Source organism: Microcebus murinus, chromosome 15, assembly GCF_040939455.1.
Source record: "Microcebus murinus isolate Inina chromosome 15, M.murinus_Inina_mat1.0, whole genome shotgun sequence".
NCBI classification, from domain to species: domain Eukaryota; kingdom Metazoa; phylum Chordata; class Mammalia; order Primates; family Cheirogaleidae; genus Microcebus; species Microcebus murinus.
Genome location: NC_134118.1, coordinates 78,719,767 through 78,731,647, shown reverse-complemented (window position 1 = coordinate 78,731,647; position 11,881 = coordinate 78,719,767). Strand labels below are relative to the sequence as shown.

The following is an 11,881-nucleotide window of genomic DNA, read 5'->3' as shown; positions in this document are numbered from 1 at the left end:
GGCGGCGGAGGGCGCCCCTGCCCCGCTCGAGAAGCCGAGCCTCTCTGGGCTTCCCCGCCGCCGCCTCCCGCCCCAGGCCCCGCGCCGGGCGGGGCCCGGGCCGGCCGGGTCCCGCGGGCTCCCAGGGACGGGGGTGATGGGCGGGGCGGGGCGGGGCGGGGTGGGGGGCTGTCTCTCTATACACACACACACACACTCACACTCACTCACACTCACACAAGATGCGCCTCCACGGCTGGACTCGCCAAGGTGGAGCCCTCCCAGCCCCCCTCGTCTCCTCGCCCGGCCTCCTTCACCTACCCGCTGCCCACCCCCAGCGCGTCGCTGCCGCTGACTGCGCACGCGCGGGACGCTCGCCCTTTGACCCCAGCCAGGGGCCGCCCTCCCCCACAAACCCTTTCAGCTGCGCCCCCCCCCTCGCCCTGTGGGTGGGCTGCCGCCTATTCCCCCGGGCCAGGGCTGGGGCACAGCCAGTGTATGGGGCGTCTCTCTCTGGGGATGTGTCCCATGGGTGGGGTGGGGTGGCGTGGTTTGGGGGGCGCTGAAGAAATCAGTCCCCTCCATCTCCTACCTCTGGAAAACGCCCAAGCCCGTGGAGAACTGCCGGCACCGCTTCGTGGGGGCCGGGACCCTCCTCCGTGTCCTCCTGTGGCCCAGTCCAACGGGCCTGGGCCTGGCCGGGGCTGCATTGGACCCCGACCACCCTGGCGTGTGGACTCGCTAAAAATCGGCCATTAGATATTGGATTCCAGCTTCCTGGAGGTCATTTCACTAATGAGTGCACCGGAAAGAGTTTCCTAATCCATCTGTCAGGGTGGCAACTGAAGGAGAATTTTAAAGCTGACAGAATAGGCGAGGGAAGGCATAGGAGATTTCCACACCCAGCAAGGAAGACTTTCCCGAAATGGAAGAAAGAAACGAGCAAACAGAGACACCGGTAGCCCGCCCGGAAAAGAGTCTGCCCCTGAGAGAAAGCACCCTGACCAGGTTCACCCGTGGGTGGGTGGCGAGCTAGCGGCATTCAGAAGAGCGAGGCCCGCAGTCTGTGCGGAAGACACCTGCGCTCGGGTGTGTGTGGCGGCGCGATTCACAAGCAGCTCTAGATGTTAAACCAAGGAGAAGCCAGGGAGTTCCCAACGCCCCAGGTGTCCTCAGCCCACGACTGGCTGCTGTGGGAATGCGAAGCCCGGCTCCTTGTCTCAGAGCGGGGTTCCCAGGAGGATCAGGCTGAAGCTGGGACTTGGCCTCAAAGTGTCCCCTCGCATGGCCACCCCCTTCCCCTTCCTGCTCCTCTACTCCTGGTGCCCCTCCATCCAGGGGCCAGACCTTAAAGAGTCACCGCAAGAGAATCCTGGTCCCAAAGGAGCCTTCTGGGGGACCGGTGCTGAGAGAGGTTGTGGGCATGGCCCGCTGGGGCTCTGCCCGACCCAGGGCTGAGAGATGCCACCTCCCAGCTCTGGGTCCCTGCAGGAAGTGTTGGCAAGCACAGGGCCGGTCCTCCAAAGGCCCAGGTGCAGGGAGCCCAGGCCAAGCAGCCTGTGGAAGAAGCCACTTGCCGTGCCACCCCGGGAACAGGACTGCAGGCCCCGGCCCTTCCCACCTCCTCCTCCTCCTCCTCCTCCTCCCCCCCGCCCCGCCCCCACAGGGCACAGGGCTCAGAGACACCTCAGACTCTTGCTACCCAAAGTGCAAAGGGCATCAGTTGCTCCTCCAAACCCCCCCCCCGCCCAGCAGACCACGTTGTCCAGCCAGCCCCCGGGCCTCCCTGGGGTGCCCAGCACAAAAGTGCAGACACCCACCGGACCCTCAGTCTCAGTTTTCGGAGGTTTTTGCCACTCTAAAGACCCGCAGGCCAGCTGGGCCTTCGGGCAGGACAGAGAGCCCCGGAATCCGACGTGGAGAGCTGCGTGTACGTCCCCATCAGGAGGCGGTCCCCACCTCCGCGGCTCTCCCCTTGCGGGGAGCGGCAGCCCAGCCGGCAGCCGCAGGGCCTCAGGGAAGACACCAGGCTGGGCCCCCGCGGCACAGCGGGGGCACGTCCCCCGCACTCACGCGACTTAGGGACGGCTGCTGGAGACTGCTGCGGCCACCCTGCTGCCGGGTTTCTGGAGGGCTTCCTGGAAGCAGCATCCACACCAAGCCCTTGGAAGGCCCAGGCGACGGAGGAGCCGGTCAGGCAGGGGCCGAGGACGGTGAGAGGCCGGGCGGGAAGGAGCGTGTCAGGCAGGGGCAGAGGACGGTGACCGGCCGGGCGGGGAGGAGCCGGTCAGGCGGGGGCCCAGGACAGTGACGGGCCTGGCCGGGGAGGAGTGCGTCAGGCAGGGGCAGAGGAGACGGGCTGGGTAAGGGTTAGGGTTACAGTTAGGGCACAATTCACAATCCCAAAGACGTGGAAGCGACCCGAGTGCCCATCCATCCAGGAGTGCATCAATAAAATGTGGCGTGTGGACACCACGGAGTGCCATTCGGCTGTGAGGAGCAGCGGTGAGAGGGCGCCTCTCGTGTTCTCCTGGCCAGAGCTGGAACCCGTTCCAGGAAGCCAAGTATCCCAAGAATGGACACACGAGCACCACGTGAGCGCGCTCACCAGCAAATTGGTACGAACGGATGGACGCCTAAGTGGACAGAGAGGAATCACCTTCATCGGGTGGGTGTCGGGCGGGCGGGTGGGGGGAGGGGAGGGGCATACACATCCATTAGGCATGGGGTGGGTACGCACCGACTGGGGGATGGGCGCACTTGAAGCTCTGACCCGAGGGGGGAGGCTTGGAGAGGGCAAGGCACCCGACCTTAACATTGGTACCCCCACAATACGCTGGAACAACATGAGAGGTATATGAATAAGAACACAGGGGGGGCCGGGCGCGGTGGCTCACGCCTGTAATCCTAGCTCTCTGGGAGGCCGAGGCGGGCGGATTGCTCCAGGTCAGGAGTTCGAAACCAGCCTGAGCAAGAGCGAGACCCCGTCTCTACTAAAAATAGAAAGAAATTAATTGGCCAACTAATATATAGAGAAAAACACAGCCGGGCGTGGTGGTGCATGCCTGTAGTCCCAACTACTCGGGAGGCTGAGGCAGCAGGATTGCTTGAGCCCGGAGATTGAGGTTGCTGTGAGCTAGGCTGACGCCATGGCACTCACTCTAGCCTGGGCAGCAAAACGAGACTCTGTCTCAAAAAAAAAAAAAAAAAAGAACACAGGGGGGAGGGCGGCACAGGCAACACATGTCACCTGAATACTTGTACTCCCATCATCTGCTTGAAAAGAGAGAGAAAAGAAAATGCAATCCTAGAGGTAAGAGACACTTTTTAAAAATAATGAATCCGAAGAGAAAAGTAAAAGGAGGCCTGTGGAGCAGGTCTGGGTGTGACTCCGGATCCCCCAACATCAGGTGCCACCACCAAAGATTCCTGCGTGTAGCCCATAGAACCCCAAAAGCAACGGGACGAGTTCTGGTCACATACTCCCTCAAAATGACATCCTGGCCTTCTTCTGGAACTCCCTCCCCTCTCAGACTCTCAAGGTTTCCTCCAGCGTGTCGGTTCCCACAGAGCAGACCTTTGGTCTGAGACCTGACAGTCCAGAAGCCACGCATGCTGCCGCGTGGCGGCGGTGTCGCGGCTTGGGACAAGAGGAGGCCCCAAGGTGCGGGCTGGGGCGCCAGGCACCGCGCGGGCGCTGAGGGTGGGGGTGACCCCCACCCCGGGCCGCCGCCGCGCTCCCAGAAAGGGGACAGAACAAGAGGCAAGAAAAAAAAAAAAAAAAAAAAGCAGCAGCCTGTGGCACCCGGTATTCCCAGGCGGTCTCCCATCCAAGTACTAACCAGGCCCGACCCTGCTTAGCTTCCGAGACCAGACGAGATCGGGGGCGTTCAGGGTGGTGTGGCCCTAGACGGCGGCGGAGGGCGCCCCTGCCCCGCTCGAGAAGCCGAGCCTCTCTGGGCTTCCCCGCCGCCGCCTCCCGCCCCAGGCCCCGCGCCGGGCGGGGCCGGGCCGGCCGGGTCCCGCGGGCTCCCAGGGACGGGGGTGATGGGCGGGGCGGGGCGGGGCGGGGCGGGGTGGGGGGCTGTCTCTCTCTACACACACACACACACTCACACTCACTCACACTCACACAAGATGCGCCTCCACGGCTGGACTCGCCAAGGTGGAGCCCTCCCAGCCCCCCTCGTCTCCTCGCCCGGCCTCCTTCACCTACCCGCTGCCCACCCCCAGCGCGTCGCTGCCGCTGACTGCGCACGCGCGGGACGCTCGCCCTTTGACCCCAGCCAGGGGCCGCCCTCCCCCACAACCCCTTTCAGCTGCGCCCCCCCCCTCGCCCTGTGGGTGGGCTGCCGCCTATACCCCCGGGCCAGGGCTGGGGCACAGCCAGTGTATGGGGCGTCTCTCTCTGGGGATGTGTCCCATGGGTGGGGTGGGGTGGCGTGGTTTGGGGGGCGCTGAAGAAATCAGTCCCCTCCATCTCCTACCTCTGGAAAACGCCCAAGCCCGTGGAGAACTGCCGGCACCGCTTCGTGGGGGCCGGGACCCTCCTCCGTGTCCTCCTGTGGCCCAGTCCAACGGGCCTGGGCCTGGCCGGGGCTGCATTGGACCCCGACCACCCTGGCGTGTGGACTCGCTAAAAATCGGCCATTAGATATTGGATTCCAGCTTCCTGGAGGTCATTTCACTAATGAGTGCACCGGAAAGAGTTTCCTAATCCATCTGTGAGGGTGGCAACTGAAAGAGAATTTTAAAGCTGACAGAATAGGCGAGGGAAGGCATAGGAGATTTCCACACCCAGCAAGGAAGACTTTCCCGAAATGGAAGAAAGAAACGAGCAAACAGAGACACCGGTAGCCCGCCCGGAAAAGAGTCTGCCCCTGAGAGAAAGCACCCTGACCAGGTTCACCCGTGGGTGGGTGGCGAGCTAGCGGCATTCAGAAGAGCGAGGCCCGCAGTCTGTGCGGAAGACACCTGCGCTCGGGTGTGTGTGGCGGCGCGATTCGCAAGCAGCTCTAGATGTTAAACCAAGGAGAAGCCAGGGAGTTCCCAACGCCCCAGGTGTCCTCAGCCCACGACTGGCTGCTGTGGGAATGCGAAGCCCGGCTCCTTGTCTCAGAGCGGGGTTCCCAGGAGGATCAGGCTGAAGCTGGGACTTGGCCTCAAAGTGTCCCCTCGCATGGCCACCCCCTTCCCCTTCCTGCTCCTCTACTCCTGGTGCCCCTCCATCCAGGGGCCAGACCTTAAAGAGTCACCGCAAGAGAATCCTGGTCCCAAAGGAGCCTTCTGGGGGACCGGTGCTGAGAGAGGTTGTGGGCATGGCCCGCTGGGGCTCTGCCCGACCCAGGGCTGAGAGATGCCACCTCCCAGCTCTGGGTTCCTGCAGGAAGTGTTGGCAAGCACAGGGCCGGTCCTCCAAAGGCCCAGGTGCAGGGAGCCCAGGCCAAGCAGCCTGTGGAAGAAGCCACTTGCCGTGCCACCCCGGGAACAGGACTGCAGGCCCCGGCCCTTCCCACCTCCTCCTCCTCCTCCTCCTCCTCCCCCCCGCCCCGCCCCCACAGGGCACAGGGCTCAGAGACACCTCAGACTCTTGCTACCCAAAGTGCAAAGGGCATCAGTTGCTCCTCCAACCCCCCCCCCCGCCCAGCAGACCACGTTGTCCAGCCAGCCCCCGGGCCTCCCTGGGGTGCCCAGCACAAAAGTGCAGACACCCACCGGACCCTCAGTCTCAGTTTTCGGAGGTTTTTGCCACTCTAAGGACCCGCAGGCCAGCTGGGCCTTCGGGCAGGACAGAGAGCCCCGGAATCCGACGTGGAGAGCTGCGTGTACGTCCCCATCAGGAGGCGGTCCCCACCTCCGCGGCTCTCCCCTTGCGGGGAGCGGCAGCCCAGCCGGCAGCCGCAGGGCCTCAGGGAAGACACCAGGCTGGGCCCCCGCGGCACAGCGGGGGCACGTCCCCCGCACTCACGCGACTTAGGGACGGCTGCTGGAGACTGCTGCGGCCACCCTGCTGCCGGGTTTCTGGAGGGCTTCCTGGAAGCAGCATCCACACCAAGCCCTTGGAAGGCCCAGGCGACGGAGGAGCCGGTCAGGCAGGGGCCGAGGACGGTGAGAGGCCGGGCGGGAAGGAGCGTGTCAGGCAGGGGCAGAGGACGGTGACCGGCCGGGCGGGGAGGAGCCGGTCAGGCGGGGGCCCAGGACAGTGACGGGCCTGGCCGGGGAGGAGTGCGTCAGGCAGGGGCAGAGGAGACGGGCTGGGTAAGGGTTAGGGTTACAGTTAGGGCACAATTCACAATCCCAAAGACGTGGAAGCGACCCGAGTGCCCATCCATCCAGGAGTGCATCAATAAAATGTGGCGTGTGGACACCACGGAGTGCCATTCGGCTGTGAGGAGCAGCGGTGAGAGGGCGCCTCTCGTGTTCTCCTGGCCAGAGCTGGAACCCGTTCCAGGAAGCCAAGTATCCCAAGAATGGACACACGAGCACCACGTGAGCGCGCTCACCAGCAAATTGGTACGAACGGATGGACGCCTAAGTGGACAGAGAGGAATCACCTTCATCGGGTGGGTGTCGGGCGGGCGGGTGGGGGGAGGGGAGGGGCATACACATCCATTAGGCATGGGGTGGGTGCGCACCGACTGGGGGATGGGCGCACTTGAAGCTCTGACCCGAGGGGGGAGGCTTGGAGAGGGCAAGGCACCCGACCTTAACATTGGTACCCCCACAATACGCTGGAACAACATGAGAGGTATATGAATAAGAACACAGGGGGGGCCGGGCGCGGTGGCTCACGCCTGTAATCCTAGCTCTCTGGGAGGCCGAGGCGGGCGGATTGCTCCAGGTCAGGAGTTCGAAACCAGCCTGAGCAAGAGCGAGACCCCGTCTCTACTAAAAATAGAAAGAAATTAATTGGCCAACTAATATATAGAGAAAAACACAGCCGGGCGTGGTGGTGCATGCCTGTAGTCCCAACTACTCGGGAGGCTGAGGCAGCAGGATTGCTTGAGCCCGGAGATTGAGGTTGCTGTGAGCTAGGCTGACGCCATGGCACTCACTCTAGCCTGGGCAGCAAAACGAGACTCTGTCTCAAAAAAAAAAAAAAAAAAGAACACAGGGGGGAGGGCGGCACGGGCAACACATGTCACCTGAATACTTGTACTCCCATCATCTGCTTGAAAAGAGAGAGAAAAGAAAATGCAATCCTAGAGGTAAGAGACACTTTTTAAAAATAATGAATCCGAAGAGAAAAGTAAAAGGAGGCCTGTGGAGCAGGTCTGGGTGTGACTCCGGATCCCCCAACATCAGGTGCCACCACCAAAGATTCCTGCGTGTAGCCCATAGAACCCCAAAAGCAACGGGACGAGTTCTGGTCACATACTCCCTCAAAATGACATCCTGGCCTTCTTCTGGAACTCCCTCCCCTCTCAGACTCTCAAGGTTTCCTCCAGCGTGTCGGTTCCCACAGAGCAGACCTTTGGTCTGAGACCTGACAGTCCAGAAGCCACGCATGCTGCCGCGTGGCGGCGGTGTCGCGGCTTGGGACAAGAGGAGGCCCCACGGTGCGGGCTGGGGCGCCAGGCACCGCGCGGGCGCTGAGGGTGGGGGTGACCCCCACCCCGGGCCGCCGCCGCGCTCCCAGAAAGGGGACAGAACAAGAGGCAAGAAAAAAAAAAAAAAAAAAAGCAGCAGCCTGTGGCACCCGGTATTCCCAGGCGGTCTCCCATCCAAGTACTAACCAGGCCCGACCCTGCTTAGCTTCCGAGACCAGACGAGATCGGGGGCGTTCAGGGTGGTGTGGCCCTAGACGGCGGCGGAGGGCGCCCCTGCCCCGCTCGAGAAGCCGAGCCTCTCTGGGCTTCCCCGCCGCCGCCTCCCGCCCCAGGCCCCGCGCCGGGCGGGGCCCGGGCCGGCCGGGTCCCGCGGGCTCCCAGGGACGGGGGTGATGGGCGGGGCGGGGCGGGGCGGGGCGGGGTGGGGGGCTGTCTCTCTATACACACACACACACACTCACACTCACTCACACTCACACAAGATGCGCCTCCACGGCTGGACTCGCCAAGGTGGAGCCCTCCCAGCCCCCCTCGTCTCCTCGCCCGGCCTCCTTCACCTACCCGCTGCCCACCCCCAGCGCGTCGCTGCCGCTGACTGCGCACGCGCGGGACGCTCGCCCTTTGACCCCAGCCAGGGGCCGCCCTCCCCCACAACCCCTTTCAGCTGCGCCCCCCCCCTCGCCCTGTGGGTGGGCTGCCGCCTATTCCCCCGGGCCAGGGCTGGGGCACAGCCAGTGTATGGGGCGTCTCTCTCTGGGGATGTGTCCCATGGGTGGGGTGGGGTGGCGTGGTTTGGGGGGCGCTGAAGAAATCAGTCCCCTCCATCTCCTACCTCTGGAAAACGCCCAAGCCCGTGGAGAACTGCCGGCACCGCTTCGTGGGGGCCGGGACCCTCCTCCGTGTCCTCCTGTGGCCCAGTCCAACGGGCCTGGGCCTGGCCGGGGCTGCATTGGACCCCGACCACCCTGGCGTGTGGACTCGCTAAAAATCGGCCATTAGATATTGGATTCCAGCTTCCTGGAGGTCATTTCACTAATGAGTGCACCGGAAAGAGTTTCCTAATCCATCTGTCAGGGTGGCAACTGAAGGAGAATTTTAAAGCTGACAGAATAGGCGAGGGAAGGCATAGGAGATTTCCACACCCAGCAAGGAAGACTTTCCCGAAATGGAAGAAAGAAACGAGCAAACAGAGACACCGGTAGCCCGCCCGGAAAAGAGTCTGCCCCTGAGAGAAAGCACCCTGACCAGGTTCACCCGTGGGTGGGTGGCGAGCTAGCGGCATTCAGAAGAGCGAGGCCCGCAGTCTGTGCGGAAGACACCTGCGCTCGGGTGTGTGTGGCGGCGCGATTCACAAGCAGCTCTAGATGTTAAACCAAGGAGAAGCCAGGGAGTTCCCAACGCCCCAGGTGTCCTCAGCCCACGACTGGCTGCTGTGGGAATGCGAAGCCCGGCTCCTTGTCTCAGAGCGGGGTTCCCAGGAGGATCAGGCTGAAGCTGGGACTTGGCCTCAAAGTGTCCCCTCGCATGGCCACCCCCTTCCCCTTCCTGCTCCTCTACTCCTGGTGCCCCTCCATCCAGGGGCCAGACCTTAAAGAGTCACCGCAAGAGAATCCTGGTCCCAAAGGAGCCTTCTGGGGGACCGGTGCTGAGAGAGGTTGTGGGCATGGCCCGCTGGGGCTCTGCCCGACCCAGGGCTGAGAGATGCCACCTCCCAGCTCTGGGTCCCTGCAGGAAGTGTTGGCAAGCACAGGGCCGGTCCTCCAAAGGCCCAGGTGCAGGGAGCCCAGGCCAAGCAGCCTGTGGAAGAAGCCACTTGCCGTGCCACCCCGGGAACAGGACTGCAGGCCCCGGCCCTTCCCACCTCCTCCTCCTCCTCCTCCTCCTCCCCCCCGCCCCGCCCCCACAGGGCACAGGGCTCAGAGACACCTCAGACTCTTGCTACCCAAAGTGCAAAGGGCATCAGTTGCTCCTCCAAACTCCCCCCCCGCCCAGCAGACCACGTTGTCCAGCCAGCCCCCGGGCCTCCCTGGGGTGCCCAGCACAAAAGTGCAGACACCCACCGGACCCTCAGTCTCAGTTTTCGGAGGTTTTTGCCACTCTAAAGACCCGCAGGCCAGCTGGGCCTTCGGGCAGGACAGAGAGCCCCGGAATCCGACGTGGAGAGCTGCGTGTACGTCCCCATCAGGAGGCGGTCCCCACCTCCGCGGCTCTCCCCTTGCGGGGAGCGGCAGCCCAGCCGGCAGCCGCAGGGCCTCAGGGAAGACACCAGGCTGGGCCCCCGCGGCACAGCGGGGGCACGTCCCCCGCACTCACGCGACTTAGGGACGGCTGCTGGAGACTGCTGCGGCCACCCTGCTGCCGGGTTTCTGGAGGGCTTCCTGGAAGCAGCATCCACACCAAGCCCTTGGAAGGCCCAGGCGACGGAGGAGCCGGTCAGGCAGGGGCCGAGGACGGTGAGAGGCCGGGCGGGAAGGAGCGTGTCAGGCAGGGGCAGAGGACGGTGACCGGCCGGGCGGGGAGGAGCCGGTCAGGCGGGGGCCCAGGACAGTGACGGGCCTGGCCGGGGAGGAGTGCGTCAGGCAGGGGCAGAGGAGACGGGCTGGGTAAGGGTTAGGGTTACAGTTAGGGCACAATTCACAATCCCAAAGACGTGGAAGCGACCCGAGTGCCCATCCATCCAGGAGTGCATCAATAAAATGTGGCGTGTGGACACCACGGAGTGCCATTCGGCTGTGAGGAGCAGCGGTGAGAGGGCGCCTCTCGTGTTCTCCTGGCCAGAGCTGGAACCCGTTCCAGGAAGCCAAGTATCCCAAGAATGGACACACGAGCACCACGTGAGCGCGCTCACCAGCAAATTGGTACGAACGGATGGACGCCTAAGTGGACAGAGAGGAATCACCTTCATCGGGTGGGTGTCGGGCGGGCGGGTGGGGGGAGGGGAGGGGCATACACATCCATTAGGCATGGGGTGGGTGCGCACCGACTGGGGGATGGGCGCACTTGAAGCTCTGACCCGAGGGGGGAGGCTTGGAGAGGGCAAGGCACCCGACCTTAACATTGGTACCCCCACAATACGCTGGAACAACATGAGAGGTATATGAATAAGAACACAGGGGGGGCCGGGCGCGGTGGCTCACGCCTGTAATCCTAGCTCTCTGGGAGGCCGAGGCGGGCGGATTGCTCCAGGTCAGGAGTTCGAAACCAGCCTGAGCAAGAGCGAGACCCCGTCTCTACTAAAAATAGAAAGAAATTAATTGGCCAACTAATATATAGAGAAAAACACAGCCGGGCGTGGTGGTGCATGCCTGTAGTCCCAACTACTCGGGAGGCTGAGGCAGCAGGATTGCTTGAGCCCGGAGATTGAGGTTGCTGTGAGCTAGGCTGACGCCATGGCACTCACTCTAGCCTGGGCAGCAAAACGAGACTCTGTCTCAAAAAAAAAAAAAAAAAAGAACACAGGGGGGAGGGCGGCACGGGCAACACATGTCACCTGAATACTTGTACTCCCATCATCTGCTTGAAAAGAGAGAGAAAAGAAAATGCAATCCTAGAGGTAAGAGACACTTTTTAAAAATAATGAATCCGAAGAGAAAAGTAAAAGGAGGCCTGTGGAGCAGGTCTGGGTGTGACTCCGGATCCCCCAACATCAGGTGCCACCACCAAAGATTCCTGCGTGTAGCCCATAGAACCCCAAAAGCAACGGGACGAGTTCTGGTCACATACTCCCTCAAAATGACATCCTGGCCTTCTTCTGGAACTCCCTCCCCTCTCAGACTCTCAAGGTTTCCTCCAGCGTGTCGGTTCCCACAGAGCAGACCTTTGGTCTGAGACCTGACAGTCCAGAAGCCACGCATGCTGCCGCGTGGCGGCGGTGTCGCGGCTTGGGACAAGAGGAGGCCCCAAGGTGCGGGCTGGGGCGCCAGGCACCGCGCGGGCGCTGAGGGTGGGGGTGACCCCCACCCCGGGCCGCCGCCGCGCTCCCAGAAAGGGGACAGAACAAGAGGCAAGAAAAAAAAAAAAAAAAAAAAGCAGCAGCCTGTGGCACCCGGTATTCCCAGGCGGTCTCCCATCCAAGTACTAACCAGGCCCGACCCTGCTTAGCTTCCGAGACCAGACGAGATCGGGGGCGTTCAGGGTGGTGTGGCCCTAGACGGCGGCGGAGGGCGCCCCTGCCCCGCTCGAGAAGCCGAGCCTCTCTGGTCTTCCCCGCCGCCGCCTCCCGCCCCAGGCCCCGCGCCGGGCGGGGCCGGGCCGGCCGGGTCCCGCGGGCTCCCAGGGACGGGGGTGATGGGCGGGGCGGGGCGGGGCGGGGTGGGGGGCTGTCTCTCTATACACACACACACACACTCACA

General features: G+C 63.3%; 3 non-coding genes across 3 annotated transcripts; all 3 read right to left on the bottom strand.

Annotated features, from left to right (window-relative positions):
* Nucleotides 1-3,772: 3,772 nt before the first annotated feature.
* LOC142876556 (5S ribosomal RNA) lies at nucleotides 3,773-3,891 on the bottom strand. The gene has a single exon (XR_012923456.1). It is a non-coding gene; the product is annotated as a 5S ribosomal RNA (ribosomal RNA).
* Nucleotides 3,892-7,666: 3,775 nt separating this feature from the next.
* LOC142876555 (5S ribosomal RNA) lies at nucleotides 7,667-7,785 on the bottom strand. Its single transcript, XR_012923455.1, has one exon. It is a non-coding gene; the product is annotated as a 5S ribosomal RNA (ribosomal RNA).
* Nucleotides 7,786-11,562: 3,777 nt separating this feature from the next.
* LOC142876553 (5S ribosomal RNA) lies at nucleotides 11,563-11,681 on the bottom strand. Its single transcript, XR_012923454.1, has one exon. It is a non-coding gene; the product is annotated as a 5S ribosomal RNA (ribosomal RNA).
* Between the last annotated feature and the right edge of the window lie 200 nt (nucleotides 11,682-11,881).